At 40.8% G+C, this 14,500-nt stretch overlaps 1 protein-coding gene across 2 annotated transcripts in view; it reads left to right on the plus strand.

The window, feature by feature from the left end:
* The first annotated feature begins 364 nt into the window (after positions 1-364).
* LOC131937710 (uncharacterized) overlaps positions 365-14,500 on the plus strand; it is a 59,123-nt gene continuing 44,987 nt past the window's right edge. The window contains exon 1 of one of the 2 annotated variants that reach the window (XM_059295312.1): positions 365-545. The gene's annotated coding sequence lies outside the window, so the exon portion shown is untranslated. Of the gene's footprint in view, positions 546-6,180; positions 6,359-14,500 lie in introns of those variants that run through there. The other variant, XM_059295313.1, reaches the window with a different exon arrangement.

The following is a 14,500-nucleotide window of genomic DNA, read 5'->3' on the forward strand; positions in this document are numbered from 1 at the left end:
CTTGTCACACATTGGCACTTAAGTCACCTTACAATATGACGCCAAATGTGGACAACAATAAGTCAGGTATAGACCTAATGTACTTATGCGTTTAGTATTGTTGGGGTATACTTTACGTATTTTAAACCATTGTATTTTCACTTTATTGTGTGTATGCTTTAAAAGTCCATTTGAGAATGACTACGTTGCAATATTTAAAATACGCAAAACCGAAATTTCAAAGAAACCCAACCTTTTCAGTATCGATACTCTAAATTATCGCCAGCTATAAATAGAGCTGCATCGTGTCGTCCGCACGCAGCGAGCCAGCGGAGACGATACACCGCGCAACCTGCCGGCGCAGCGTGCCCCACTAAAGCCGCGGCATTAGCACATGTCACTGAAGCGAATCGCGCATAACAACATTCGCAGCTCACGTGAGGTCGGCCGCTTGTTGATAGTGTTGGATATTCACACAACTATTGTTACACACCTCTATTGTTTTGTGTGTGTTTGTTCCTCCCTTTGAGCAGATAAAGGTGTGTCGCGAGGGGACTGTGCTTCAGGTATGTTCATTTATTGTTGCCATTCAGTGAACGGTTTCATTGTTTACATTTTACGCTGGAGCTTTTAGTGTGTTGCGGTGTTTGGGGGGAATGTAGGTAAAGGGGGATAATCTATATTATGTACTACGTTTGTTTACGTTTCCATTCTTACTGGTAACATTAACCATTATAGCAATTTTCCTATTTTAAACTACCGATCCATATCTTTAGCTATTTTGTTTTGTTAAAATTGTTTATCAAAACCTGAATATATATATATATATATATATATATATATATATATATATATATATATATATATATATATATATATATATATATATATATATATATATATAAAAAAACCCACAACAATCTTCTGCTAGAATAACTAGTCCAACGTTCAGGTAATATGGATGCTAGTGTATCTTTTTATAACAATACAATCTACTTAACTCAGGAAGTAATACTTTCGTTACCATCCGTTTCTCAATTACCTACTTAATGCCAATTAGAGATAACGACGCTATATCGTTGTGTCGTGTAGGTGTTCTGGAATTAGGACGTTAGCCCAGAGGTGTAGCGACCCCTCCCGGCGCCCAGGTACAAACTTTCAATTTGGCGCCCCACCATATATTATTTATATTTATAATTGAAAACTAAAGCTAAAATGAGCTTTTAATTTTTTTCCCAACCCATTTTGGCGCCCCTAGAGTCGGCGCCCAGGGACATATGTACCCCTCCCCCCATCGCTACGCCTCTGCCGTTAGCCCTCACGAGACCTACAATGCAGACATCACGTGACCGTAAATCTGGTAGTGTTGTGTGTACTCACCCACCTTATAAACCTACCCATCTTACTTGGCTCTGTGACCAGGCTAACGGTTAAAGGGATTAGCCAGTCACACGTTCCTGTCACACCTATGTGTGTGTGTGTGTGTGGGGGGTGATAAAGCCTTATTTGCAAGTCCAACAGAAACGATCAGCAATAACCATCCAACACTGTTGAAACTCTCGTATTATCTATACTATAGTTTAAGTGATCTTCTCAGATTATCCCCCCATCCCCCCACACTTTTAGTGAGCTACAGGCATGGACCGTCGATGACGTCATTTATTACAACCTGTGAAGATCAACTCCAGCTGGGACCAACTGCAACATGCAACACATTCAGTCCGTGGACACATTCTTGTTTTGATGATCACATTATGTGATGCATGGGACGGCGTGGCCTAGCGGTAGAGAGCTTGACCACTATCCTGAAAGTTGCGAGTGTGTTTCAAGTCAGAAGATCGTCCCTGAGTCCACCCAGCTCTGATGGGTACCTAACTTATGTCAGGGAAAGCAAAGACGGCTGGGCATAGTGCTGACCACATCATCTCTTCATATGCAGAGGTCTCTGAAACAGATGAACTCTACTTCGTTTGCCCCATATATTTTGGGAACGGACATGAAAACATGATGGTTATACCATGCACACTAGACTAGCAATGTAGTAATATACCCCGTACCTCCCTTATATTAACCTTTTTATTTCCAACCTACCGAATATGCCACTTCCCCCTTTAGTTTCTTCGCTACAAAAGTTTGCGCACATAGTTCATGCTTCACACAAAAGAAACAGACTATTCTTTAGTGGTTAACATATAAACAAAGGGCAGTCTACTCTAAACCTACAATAATGATTACAGACATAACAAATTTAACACCTCACCTCTTCGCCTATGATTTAGAGTTGCAATTGATTTTTTTAAAATCGTACGCAATATTTCGGTACCTAAGCTAGAAACCTATTTATTTTCACCTTTTTTGCATTTTGATTCAAGAGTTACGGCAAACGAAAAAGCAATCTTTTGAGTCACTCGTATAGACATTTTGTAATTCACTTTCAAATAAGCCACCGAACGGGCTATGATCACATGAAAGACAATTTTTAAAAGCTTTTTAAAAAATCTCCGTGTAGTATTCGACAGGTACCTATTTTAAATTCAGTTTATTTTTTTTAATGTGCAAGGGAACTAAATCTTTTTCTCGAAGTAACTGCTTTTCATAACCAACGAATAAAGCGTGTCTGTCTGCATTTATTTAGCCATGTTAGCCTAGCACGATTGCGGACTGTGCAGGGGAACTACGTGCACATTTTGAAGAGAAAATGTGTGTGTAGTGAGGGGGGGGGGGGTTGAATAGGCCTGCTTGCCTACATTATATATTTTAAAAAGAAAATCAGTCATGCGTTGGAAGGTATTTTTGTTCTTAACTTACGCTTTGAAACTTTAGCTACATAGTAGTGTACGTAATTCTCCCTAGCACCCCTGTCCCCCCGGGGTAAAATACAATAGGGATGACGAAGAAACCTCGACACCGCCGCCGTAAGGTCACAAGATTATCACGTGAAGGAGCCGACATTTTTGTTTCTATACCAACACATTCAACATCACGTTTGGCGCGCACCGCTGGCACGCATGTGGTGACCTGCGCGCGCTGGTCGCTGGCTCTACTACAGCAGTGATCTTATGAGTTGCCAGATTGTAATATTTCAAGCTAAACTTTTAAAATTTACGGCTTTTTTTTTTGTTTTGGTTTACGGACAAGGACCGTCAGATTCAAAAGTGTAACATTAAAAAAAAAAAAAGAAAACTATTTTGTCCAGTTTTTTGCTTTGTGAAGCGGTCTGCTTTAAATGGCGTGAATGAATGTTCCCACCTGCTATTGCTTTCATGTTGTTTAACGAACAATGACATTTATCGTTAAGTCGTAAACTAGAATCTGTATGCAGATCAGAATAATGAGATCACATAGTGTGCGTATCACTTGTGTGCAGGACTGTCTTACTGGGGATGGAATCAATGCAGAGTTTCTTCCAGGCATCTCTTCGGGAGCCCCCCCCCCCCCCCCCGAAGAAAATCTACCCCCCCCCCCCTCCGGACGAACTGGAATTTATATAGTAAATATTTACTTTCAACAGTGTGTGTCGTCGTCGTCTCCCCCGTAAATTTTAGTCCACCCCCCCTTCCCCCGAGATATTCAAGTGCCTCCCCGCAGAAATGTCTGTATGAAACACTGAATCGATGTGTCCGAGGGGCCCGGGAAAATTTAAAAGGGCACCCACACCCCAGATCGAAATTTTCATTGTGCTTTTTTTCCCCATCAGATCCTGAATTTTAAGCCTTGGAATGAAGAAATAGTAAGATACCAATAACAAAAATCATCACTAACAGGACAATTACAAGACCATTCCTGGGGGCCCACCGAGATATTTTCCTGGGGGCCCACCGAGAAATTTTCCAGGGGCCCACCGATATATTTTACTGGGGGCCCACCTGGATTTTACCCGCTAGAACGGCGGGCTAGTCCACCCCTGCTGTCTTAGTTCTATTAACAATAAAATTTTTTTTTATTTGATCAATTTTGTAACACGTTTCTAATGATATGCGAGACTTAGTCGATATATTAAATGTACTGGTGATCGTTATAAGATTATTATTGACATTTTTTTTACTACACTGTAAACCAGGGGTCTCCAAACTTTTCAGTCCGAGGGCCGCATTAACTATCAAATTTCAGTTCGTGGGCCAGTTTCTTCCAGGCATGTCTACGATTTTTCTGGGCAAACTTCCTCAGCCATCACCAACAAACGATTTTTCCTTGGAGAAAAAGATCTACGCGGGCCGGATGAGACATCATGAGAGGACTTCGCGGGCCGCATCCGGCCCGCGGGCCGTAGTTTGGAGACCCCTGCTGTAAACGTATGAACAAGCGTATGTGGTTAGTCATATCACGTCACTATCACCGATTATTTAAACCCCCACCACATATCTGCCACAAATCTGCCCCCCACCCCCCTGCTCAAGATTGCAAAATCATTAACGGCGATCCCCAATAGCAGATCGAACCAAATCAGCCGTTTTATTTTATTCTATACGCCCAAAATGCGGTTGAAGTGTTAGACAGCGGGGTGTATGGTGTATGACGTAAACATTATGGTTCCATGATTTCGAATAGGGGCTTCATCACGTGACCTCGGGGCGTGATGACACGCGGGTCATGTGACACCAGAAACAACACACACACTCATGTCGTGTCTGTAAGGCTGTTGTCACGATTCACATGCCCCACACCCCGACCCACATGCCCCACCACCCCGACCCACATGCCCCACCACCCGTATCGCACCAACACCCACCACCAGGTCCATCCACCACCCCGACCCACATGCCCACCACCCAACCCACACCCATCACCCGACCCCGACCCCTACACCACATAACTCCCACCCATCACCCATCACCCGACCCCCACACTCCACCCAACTCACACCCATCACCCGACCCCACCCCCACAGCACCTAACCCTCACCCATCACCCGACCCCCACACACACCATCCAACCTCTACCCATCACCCGACCCCCCTCCCGAGCACACCACCCGACCCCCACACACCAACCAACTCACACCCTTCACCCGACCCCCCCCTACACACACCACGCAACCCATACCCGACCCCCACCCATCACCCGACCCACACATACACCACCCAAGCCCCACCCATCACCAAACCCACACACACGCCCACTCACATACCCTCCATACACTTAACATTAATTGCAACCAGTAACGAACCGATGGTAGATCTATAATATCGATTACGTCGTTTGCCTACAATGATCAGCGGTTGGGCTCCAATAATTTCCTAACAATTTCCTTATTTAATTACAACTTTATTTCATTGACCGCAGTCATTACTGAAAGATAACTGCGGTGTCAAACAGGCATGCCCATTTTGGGTTTCTTTCAGATATTCCCTCTACCCGACCGCCCACCCCCACCCCAGGGGAGGAGGTACTTGAAACTGCCAGGCAGGGGGAGGAACACCTAGGGGGTGGGGGAGTCACTAGTCACTAGTAAAGTATATTATTATTTTTTTAAAAACGTATGTTTTTTTCGTGCGGGGTTGGGTTGGGGGTGAACGTGTCCCCCCTCCCCCCTAATCGGAGAAATGAAAAATATAATGTCCGTTAGCTAGAACAGAAAAATAAATTTATTGTAAAAACAAAACAAACAACTGTGTTGGAATGTATCATGAATGGGAAGTGAATAAATGGAGAGCAGGGGGGGGGGGGCGAACGTGTTCTCCTCCCTACCCACCCCCTCCCTCTCCCTGGAGAAATGGAAAAAGGCCTGAAAGAAACTGTCCGTCTGCTAGAGCAGAAGAATGTGTTTATTGTAAAAAAAAACCCGATGTGTCTGAATGTCTCACGGATATGAAGTGGGTGAATGGGTGGATAGATGGATGGGGTAACCTTGATCCAGAAAGATAGGACCGATGGATGACCCCACGTCCCAGCTTGGTTCTATTTATAAATAATCGTGATTTGTTTTTTTTATTGTCGTCACGTGACTTTGAAACTAATTCAATTGCGAAACTTCGTGACTGGGGTAGACGTGGATACAACCGGGCCAAGGTTCGGCATGGCATGAAAAATAAATCGTATGATATGCACGGGCACAGTTCGTTGATCTTGGAGTGGGGTGTGTGGGGGTGTGGGGGAGTAATGTGACTAATGGAACCTACCCCAGCCCGTAAACATCACCTGAGTAGGGTGGCGTGCTGGCACCGACCAATGATCGATCAGCTGGACCCCTACCCCTTTTAACCAGTGAATCAATGGAATCAATCATATCGATCTAGTGGGAGAGATTGTGGAAACGTTTAAGATTAGCCGCTCACCTAGACCTATATCTTGGACTGTTGTAAAACAACAAGTCTAAATTGTGGAACTATTAACAACGTTAATTTTGTTTGGACTCAGCGATACTGACAACTATTTGAAGGTAAGACTTCATTGTGTTTTATTTATAAAATTTAGACACGTTCTGTTTATTCATTAGTTATATAAATTAAACATTTAAAAATTAATTGCGTTTGATGAAGTCCAGTTTAACTTACAGTTAATAAAGAAGACGAAGAAATGTTTATGTGACCTCGAGGTATTAAAGATAGTACGACCTTGTATGAAAGGCTGCTGTACTATAATATATCCGTTCTGATGGGTGGGGGACCCGGGAGAGCTGGGTGGGCTCTGGACACATACACACTCGGTGGGCTCTGGGACCCGTTAGGTACCCGTTAGAGTTTTAGTGGGAGCAGGACATTACTCTCCCCGGCAATTACCCCCATGTTAATTACCCCCCCCCCTCCCCCACCCAGTTAAGGATAAGTTAAGGTTCAGGTTAGTGTTACTGTTGGGTTAGGGTTAATGTGAGGGTTAGGGTGAGGGTTAGGGCTAGGGTCAGGTTCAGGGTTAGGGTTAGCGTTAGATGTATGTTTAGAGATGGGGTTAGGGCTAGCTATATGTTTGTGTTTAGGTTTGGGGTTAGGTTCCTCATCTGTGGGAGAGAGCTGGACTGTTAACCCGTAACTCTCGACTTCGAATCCGGGTTCAAGTCAGTAGACCGTCCTTGAGTCCACCCAACTCTGATGGGTACCTAACTCACGTTAGGGAGAGTAAAGGCGGCTGGGCATAGTGCTGACCACACTATCTCTTCATATGCCGAGGTCACATAAACAAGTGATCTCTACTTCACTTGCCCCATAGACCGTCAGGTTTGAAAAGGAAACTTTACTTTTACTTTTCCTCATCATCGGGGGGGGGGGGTGTACAGACAGGGGGTCTGTCGAGGTAATGTCGAGGGGTTGTAGACCCCAGCTCTGGGACCCATAAAACTGGACGGGCTCAGACAAATTCCAGAAAATCAGGTCGTGAAACGGAATTAAAAACAGGGGTTTAGCGTCGATCCGGCATTAACATGTTTAGTAATTAGAAATCAATTTTCACGCACCGGTGATTGTGATTCGAAAAAAAAAGAACAACATTAAACAGGATTTCAGAACGATTCACATACATATTTATTTTTAATGATATGCCAGCTCAATAGCTGCGTGCGAATAATATTTTGTTTACAAAAGTTAGTGCAAGAAGGTACACGATTGAACGTTACCGTTTAGTGGAGTGATTGTGTAGCTTTTATATACCAGTGCTGTTCGCGTCTTTTGGCGTTTTCGACGCCTTCACAAAATTCACGAGGCTTGGTGCAGTGGCGGATTAAGGGGGAGAGGGGGGGGGGGGGGGGCTGAGGGTAATACTTTTTCTAGCACATAAATGGGTTCATCAGCCTGTGTCAGAAAAAAAAAACTAAATCTCATCAAAACAAACTAAAAAACAAGTTTTACTACACGTTTGTTTATGACTAATCCGCCTAATTGTTAACAAGAAATGACCAGCTAGTGATAGACCGTACCCTTTAGCCCTATACTCTTACACTTAATCCTCATCACTCCCTGTGGAGTATAGGGCAACAACATATCTCCGGCATTCCACTCTGTCTTGGGCGAGCCACTTTAGTTCATGCCAGGTCTTGCCAGTAGCCTGCACTTCTTCTTCTATCTCTGTCCTCCATGTTCCCATTGGTCTTCCTCTCTTTCGCTTTCCAGGCGGAGTCCACTTCAGCGTCATGTTGGGGAGTCTTCTTTTGCTCATGCGTAGGACATGGCCCAGCCATCTCCATCTCCTCGTTCGAACTTCTGACACAGTGTCGTTTAATCCTGTCCTTCGCCATAATTCCTTGTTCGGGACTTTGTCGTCCCACTTTATTCTGAGGATGCGTTGGAGGGATCTTCTTTCAAAACCTCTGAGTCGGCTCTCTCCTTTCTTGTTTAGTTTCCATGACTCTGCAGCATAGATGAGTACAGAACGTACATTAGACTTGTAGATCCTTATTTTAGTTCCCTGCTGCAGTGAGGATGATTTCCAGATCTTAGCGAGTCTGTTGAAAGCTTGTGCTGCCATTGCTATTCTGGTGGCAATTTCTTTCTCCATGCTGCCATTTGCTGATATATAGCTGCCGAGGTACTTTAAGTCTTCGACCTCTTCTAGCTCTGCTCCATTCGCAAAGGTCTTGAGAGCACTACAGCCCCAAGAAAATAGAAAATCGTATATCCCTACTGATCCGGCTGTCTGTGCGTTCGAAAACACAACGTTTTTGTAAGGTAAGAATTGTGTTTTAGAGTGTTATTGGAGGTGACAGTTTGGATAGCAACAATGTTTGTATGTACCAAGTTAACAATAATTAAAACCAAATCTAGACGCCAAGTGTTTGCAATAAATTACATGGTAGGGTTTATCTCAAGTATACCGAAATTGAAGTCGTGAGGCCTTAGCCAGAGTTTCTTCCAGGCATCTCTTCGGGGGGGCGAAGCCCCCCCGAAAATTTTTTACCGCCCCCCCGAACGAAATGAAATTTATATAATTTATATAGAAAATATATACTTTTAACAGTGTCCGCCCCCCCGAAGAAAGTTTACCGCCCCCCCGAAGATTTCAAGTGCCCCCCCGGAGAAAAAAGTCTGGAAGAAACACTGGCCTTAGCTCGTCCCCAATTTTTAAGGGCTCCCAAATTTTCACTTTTTAACAATAATACACACAATTCGTTAAGTTTCATGTCGATTTTTGTTTTCACTATCTCAATGAATGTTTTAAGGTTCAAATCATAAGCTTGTTTTTTTTACAAACTCATAAACTCGACATTTATTCTCCAATGAAAATTTACGTTTGTCCTTAAGACAGACACACGCACAAGCTGTACATTGCTTTCATCGCTTCCCGTAAGACAATGTTTATTAAAGAGAGCTGTACTTAAAATAATGAAACGTGTGGCACTGGATTAAAAAAAAATTGTTTGACCTCGCTTATCAAACACAACCAGTGAGTAAATAACATTAGACTAGGCCTAGCCTACATTGTCAGATCCTGCATGTGATCATTGGATGGATCACATAAACTGATATCACACAAACTTGGACATATTTCTTGATATCCTGCTCCTTTAGTTCCTTCTTCATTTTCGAATGGATTTTTATCATAAGGTGGTAAAGATTTAAAATCAGATAGCTAAATAAGACAGCTGCTTGATACACAACTAAGCGTATTTTAACTCTCTTGCCAAATTAATATCAGTGAACATTTTATGACATGTTTTATATATATATATATATATATATATATATATATATATATATATATATATATATATATATATATATATATATATATATATATATATATTTAGGTCTCATGTATTTTGGTGTAGGTCCTATACTGTCAGATTACATTTAGGTCATGAGATTTTTGTATACTTTTAGCTTACGTTTAAGTCTCATGTAATTTGGTATATGCTGTCAGCTTACATTAAGGTCTCATGTAATTTGGTGTAGACTGTCATCTTACATTTAGGTACCGATACCGATTACACGTAGATAGAGTAGACATAAGTTGTTGATTCGTCAATAACATATTTAGATGAGCCGTAGTCGAAGGTACAAAACTTCTAGATAAGTAATTATATGTACGTCTGTCTACAAAATATCTAGACAATGAAATTGGTCTACTGCATATATAGACAACCAATTAGCTGTAAATTGGTCAACTGTATATCTAGACAACCAATTAGCTGTAAATTGGTCTATGGTATATCTAGACAAACAATTAACTGAAATTGGTCTACTGTATATCTATAAGTAGATCTATAATATACCTATATATGAAATGGTTAAACAGCGACTATTCGCGTTAAATCTTTTTCAATCTATAACACACACAAAAAAAACATGGGTGAAAAAAGCCCATTCAAGCGTGTCCGTACCTGACATCAAATAGTCCCATTGGCCTATTTCCATTTCTTTCCATCTAGATCTGTAGGCGAGGGTTGGTAAAATGAATGGACCTTTTCGACTATTTTGTAGATCTTTACCATTGAGAATTGAATACTCCCTCGCTTTGAATTTGGGTTAGAGTAGAGCTGTTCAATTCTTTACGTTTGGTCAAAGCAAAAAAATATAAAAAATCTTCGGGAACGCCGAATTAGGACCAGGACTGGAGGGGACAAATACATCGGGACAATATCTATAAGAGGACAAAGCTTTAGAGGGGGGGGAAAAATGGGGTGGACAACAAAGCAACTGGGGTGGATTTGGGAGGGGGTAATGTGCCTGATAGAGGTGCCAGAACAGTGGGTCCATGAGAGTCAGTTACCAATGATTAGGGGGTATCTGAGAGTGAAAGGGATCCGATACTTGGGGACCTGAGAGTGTTAGGGATCCCGATATCGGGGGATCTGAGAGTGCTAACTTGATTGATTTATGTTGATAGCTTTGAATATGAATTTACATCATTTATAATCATAACAGATATAGGCCTACAGCCATGGTAGTAAAATAATAATAGCAGCTATACAACTACAGGAGTAAAATAATAACAGCTATATAACTACGTAAGTAAAATAATAAATAACAGCTATAAAACTACAAGAGTAAAGCAATGATAACAACTTTACAACCATTGTAGTAAAATAATGATAACAGTTATACTACTACAGGAGTAAAGTAATGATAATAGTTATACAACTGGAGTAAAATAATGATAATAAATATACAGAAATGTAAGTAACAAAATGATAACTAAAGTACTGAAACATGGAACTAAAATAATGATAAGAACAATACAATCATTAGAATAAAATATGAATGCCCGCAAAATATAAAATAGCCGGAGTAAAAAAAACCAACGCTCTTTTATTCCGAGTTGGATTCCAACGACTTTGACATTTGAAAGACGGTCTTTGTCGCATTGATTCAAAGAGCTGCGCTTCTTGTGTCTTGCAGTCTTACCTTCAAATTATGCGCGGGTAAAAAAAATTAATCGACACGCAAATAATGGCGCAAGATGCTGGGAGACAGGGGGCGCTGTGAGAACGATGGAAACAAGGTTTTCGCGAACAGCGGGTATTGATCAAGTTGCGACTTCGCTAATTATTTGCTAATTGATTAAAACATTATTTTTTTTATTTTTTGGAAGAGAGAAAGAAGAAAAGCTTGAAGGAAGTTTCGACTGGGGTGGTTTTAATGGGTTTTTGCTGTTGGGGAAAAATTGTTGTTTGTAGTGTTCTGCGCATGCGCTGTACATGAGAGTTTTGTAAATATTGGCGTGGGCTACCTTGAGGACGTAAGACTGTGGTACTTTTGAAAAAAAAAACAAAACAACACATTATTTCTGGATTGGATTAAGTACCGTGTGTTATGATATATCGTAAGCTTAGTATTTTCATAATCTAAAACAAAAAGCCCTATCAATCATTTCTTTTTCTTTTTTGTCATTTTGATTGTTGAAAAACAAGATTATTCAGAATTGAAACGGCATTCATTTTGACTAGAATAACGGAACGTAAATAAAATTTGTCCATTTTCTCTTGTCTGCAGTCGTTCGTCTATCACTGACACCCTCCACCTCCCCCCCACCTCACCCCGCCCCCCCCCCCCCCCACCCTCTTTACTTTAATGATCTTTCTCCCATTTTCTCATATTCTCTGGTCATCTAGTGACGTCACTGACTGACTTGTTCTTCTGGCACCATTTCCGCTGCCAGTATACCTCATACAATATGCATGGACACTCTGACCGCACATAGTGGCCTTAGCTGGACTCTCCCTGACCACTTTTATTTGTACCTCGCCCAGTGCCATCCAGGTCATTAACCTTTAGCAAAAATGTCAGTTTATAAATCAATGACCTTTTCTGTATAGCATATACACAGTACGTCATTCCAAATTTTAACATACAGTATTTAAATAAATGAAAACAATGGCATTAGAAAATTTAAATTGACTTTATTTATTTATTTATTTTTGGTAAATGAAATAAATAAGCTTTTGATCAAAATAGTTTAATTGTAAAATAAATAAAACACAGTAGTAGTGTGTCTAGTTTGAAACAGTGCTCACAATTAGCGCCGAGAGAGTCACATCGGGGTTAGCATACCAGTTTTTAGTTTGTTAACATTTCAACTCTGATGTTAACAATGCGCCTGTATGGCTCATAAACCTAAACATCGTTATTTTAATATAACAGTGACTAAAAATTTTTTTAAAAATTCTCTGACGGCTATTAGGATAAGACCTGACCAAATGCTTGACTGACATGGGCATTGAACAGCTGGTTAACTCCCTATCTACAACCTGGAAAAAAACACTATATATATGTATATATATGTATATATATATATATATATATATATATATATATATATATATATATATATATATATATATATATATATATATATATATATATATTATATACAGTATGAGAGCTATAAAAATACCACTTTCTTGGCAATTTTTAGGGTCCTAATCTTCCATGTTTAACGAAAGCAGACGTGACAACTACTTGACAAAACTTAAGAAAACCAGCGTCCTGCTCAATGGGGGCTGTATCATGCAGGTGACAGGAATGCCCCCACCCCCTCTCTTCCCCCAACTCCTCCCCCCTCCCGCTCTCTCCTCCCAACAACTGAACACAATTGAACACATACTATCGACGAGGTTGCCTAGCTTAGCCCTAGGGCCCTGTCATTAAAACGGTACGCATTAGTAGTGGATTATTTTCTTTGTCTTTAAAACGTGCTGTGCAATTTTTTTTTTATTTAACCCGAGCTCGGACAAGTGGATTTTCTTTACTATGTTATGTATCATGACTGAGGAACAAAGATCCATCTAAAGGGAAAAGGTAGTGAGCAACGTGAATTTTGTGTTCTACTAACTGATTGCGCGGAAGCTGAAAACTACTGTGCGGCCGCGCAACCGCGCAACCGCGCAGCTTAGAGGGAACATTGCTGAGGAATAGCTTTTTTGAATTATAAGTTTTACTTTCAATGTGAAAGCATAATTTATTTTAACTAGTAGCTAATGCGAGAAAAAAAACCAATTGGCACTGATTGAAAAAAAATATATCTTGGTTAAATTATACATTTTTAAATTGATTTATTGAATTCTGACATACAAAGGCAAAGATGGAATTGTGGACAAAATGAGGCTTTTTTTGTTTTTGTTTTTCTACTTTTGTGTGTGTGTGTGAGTGTGTCTGTGTGTGGCTTAGACAACAGTTTTGCTTTTTATGACGACTTAATGCAATTCTATTTGAATATTTAACCATTGAACTGCCCGACGGGGAGTAGAATTTCATTGATGTAAATCACCGCCATTGTGATGTTATGTAACCACGCCCTAGTCACGTGGTATTTGATCTCACGAGATACCGTCGTTTAATTTACCTCCCCTTGTTCTGATTCACTGGTTGGTGGTTGTATGTGGTAGGTCATTTTTGGGTCACGGTTTTTGTGTCAAGGTTTTATCTGTACGTTTGTGTGTCACGTTCAGTGTGTCAACTTTAAACGTCTCGTTTTTGTGTGAAGACTGTGTCTGGTATGTGTGTCATGTTATGTGTCACATGTGTGTGTCATATTTGTGTGTCATGTTTGTGTGTTAGTTTTTTGTGTGTGCCACGTTTGTGTCACGTTTGCGTATCATATTTGTGTGACATGTTGTGTCACATCAAAGTGTGCCACGTCTGTGTGTCATGTTTGTGTGTCAGTTTTGTGTGTGTCATATTTGTGTGTCACGTTTGTATGTCACATGTGTGTGTAAAGTTTAAACGTCACAGGTGTTTGTCACATCTGTGGGTCATGTTATGTGTCACGTTTGTGTTTCACGTGTGGGTAAATTTTAAAAGTCACGTTTGTGTGTCATATTTTTGTGTCAGTCACGCTTGCGTATCATGTTTGTGTGACATGTTGTGTAACGTCAAAGTAAGTCACGTCTATATGTCACGTATATTTTTCATTTTATTATGTGTCACGTTTAAGTATCAGTTTTGTGTGACATGTTATGTGTCACATCAGTGTGTCACGTTTGTGTGTCACGTTTGTATGTCATTTTTTAATGTGTCACGTTATGTATCAGGTTATGTGTATGTGCATCTGTTTCCAATATGTTTGTAACTAGCACGTCAAGTATGTGTGTCAATCTTGTGTCAAGTCTATTTGCCAAGTTTAGTTTACACCACGTTCATCATTTGACCTACGAGGG

This window comes from Physella acuta, unplaced genomic scaffold (genome assembly GCF_028476545.2).
Source record: "Physella acuta isolate Inbredline_101_S28 unplaced genomic scaffold, ASM2847654v3 ptg000219l, whole genome shotgun sequence".
NCBI lineage: Eukaryota > Metazoa > Mollusca > Gastropoda > Physidae > Physella > Physella acuta.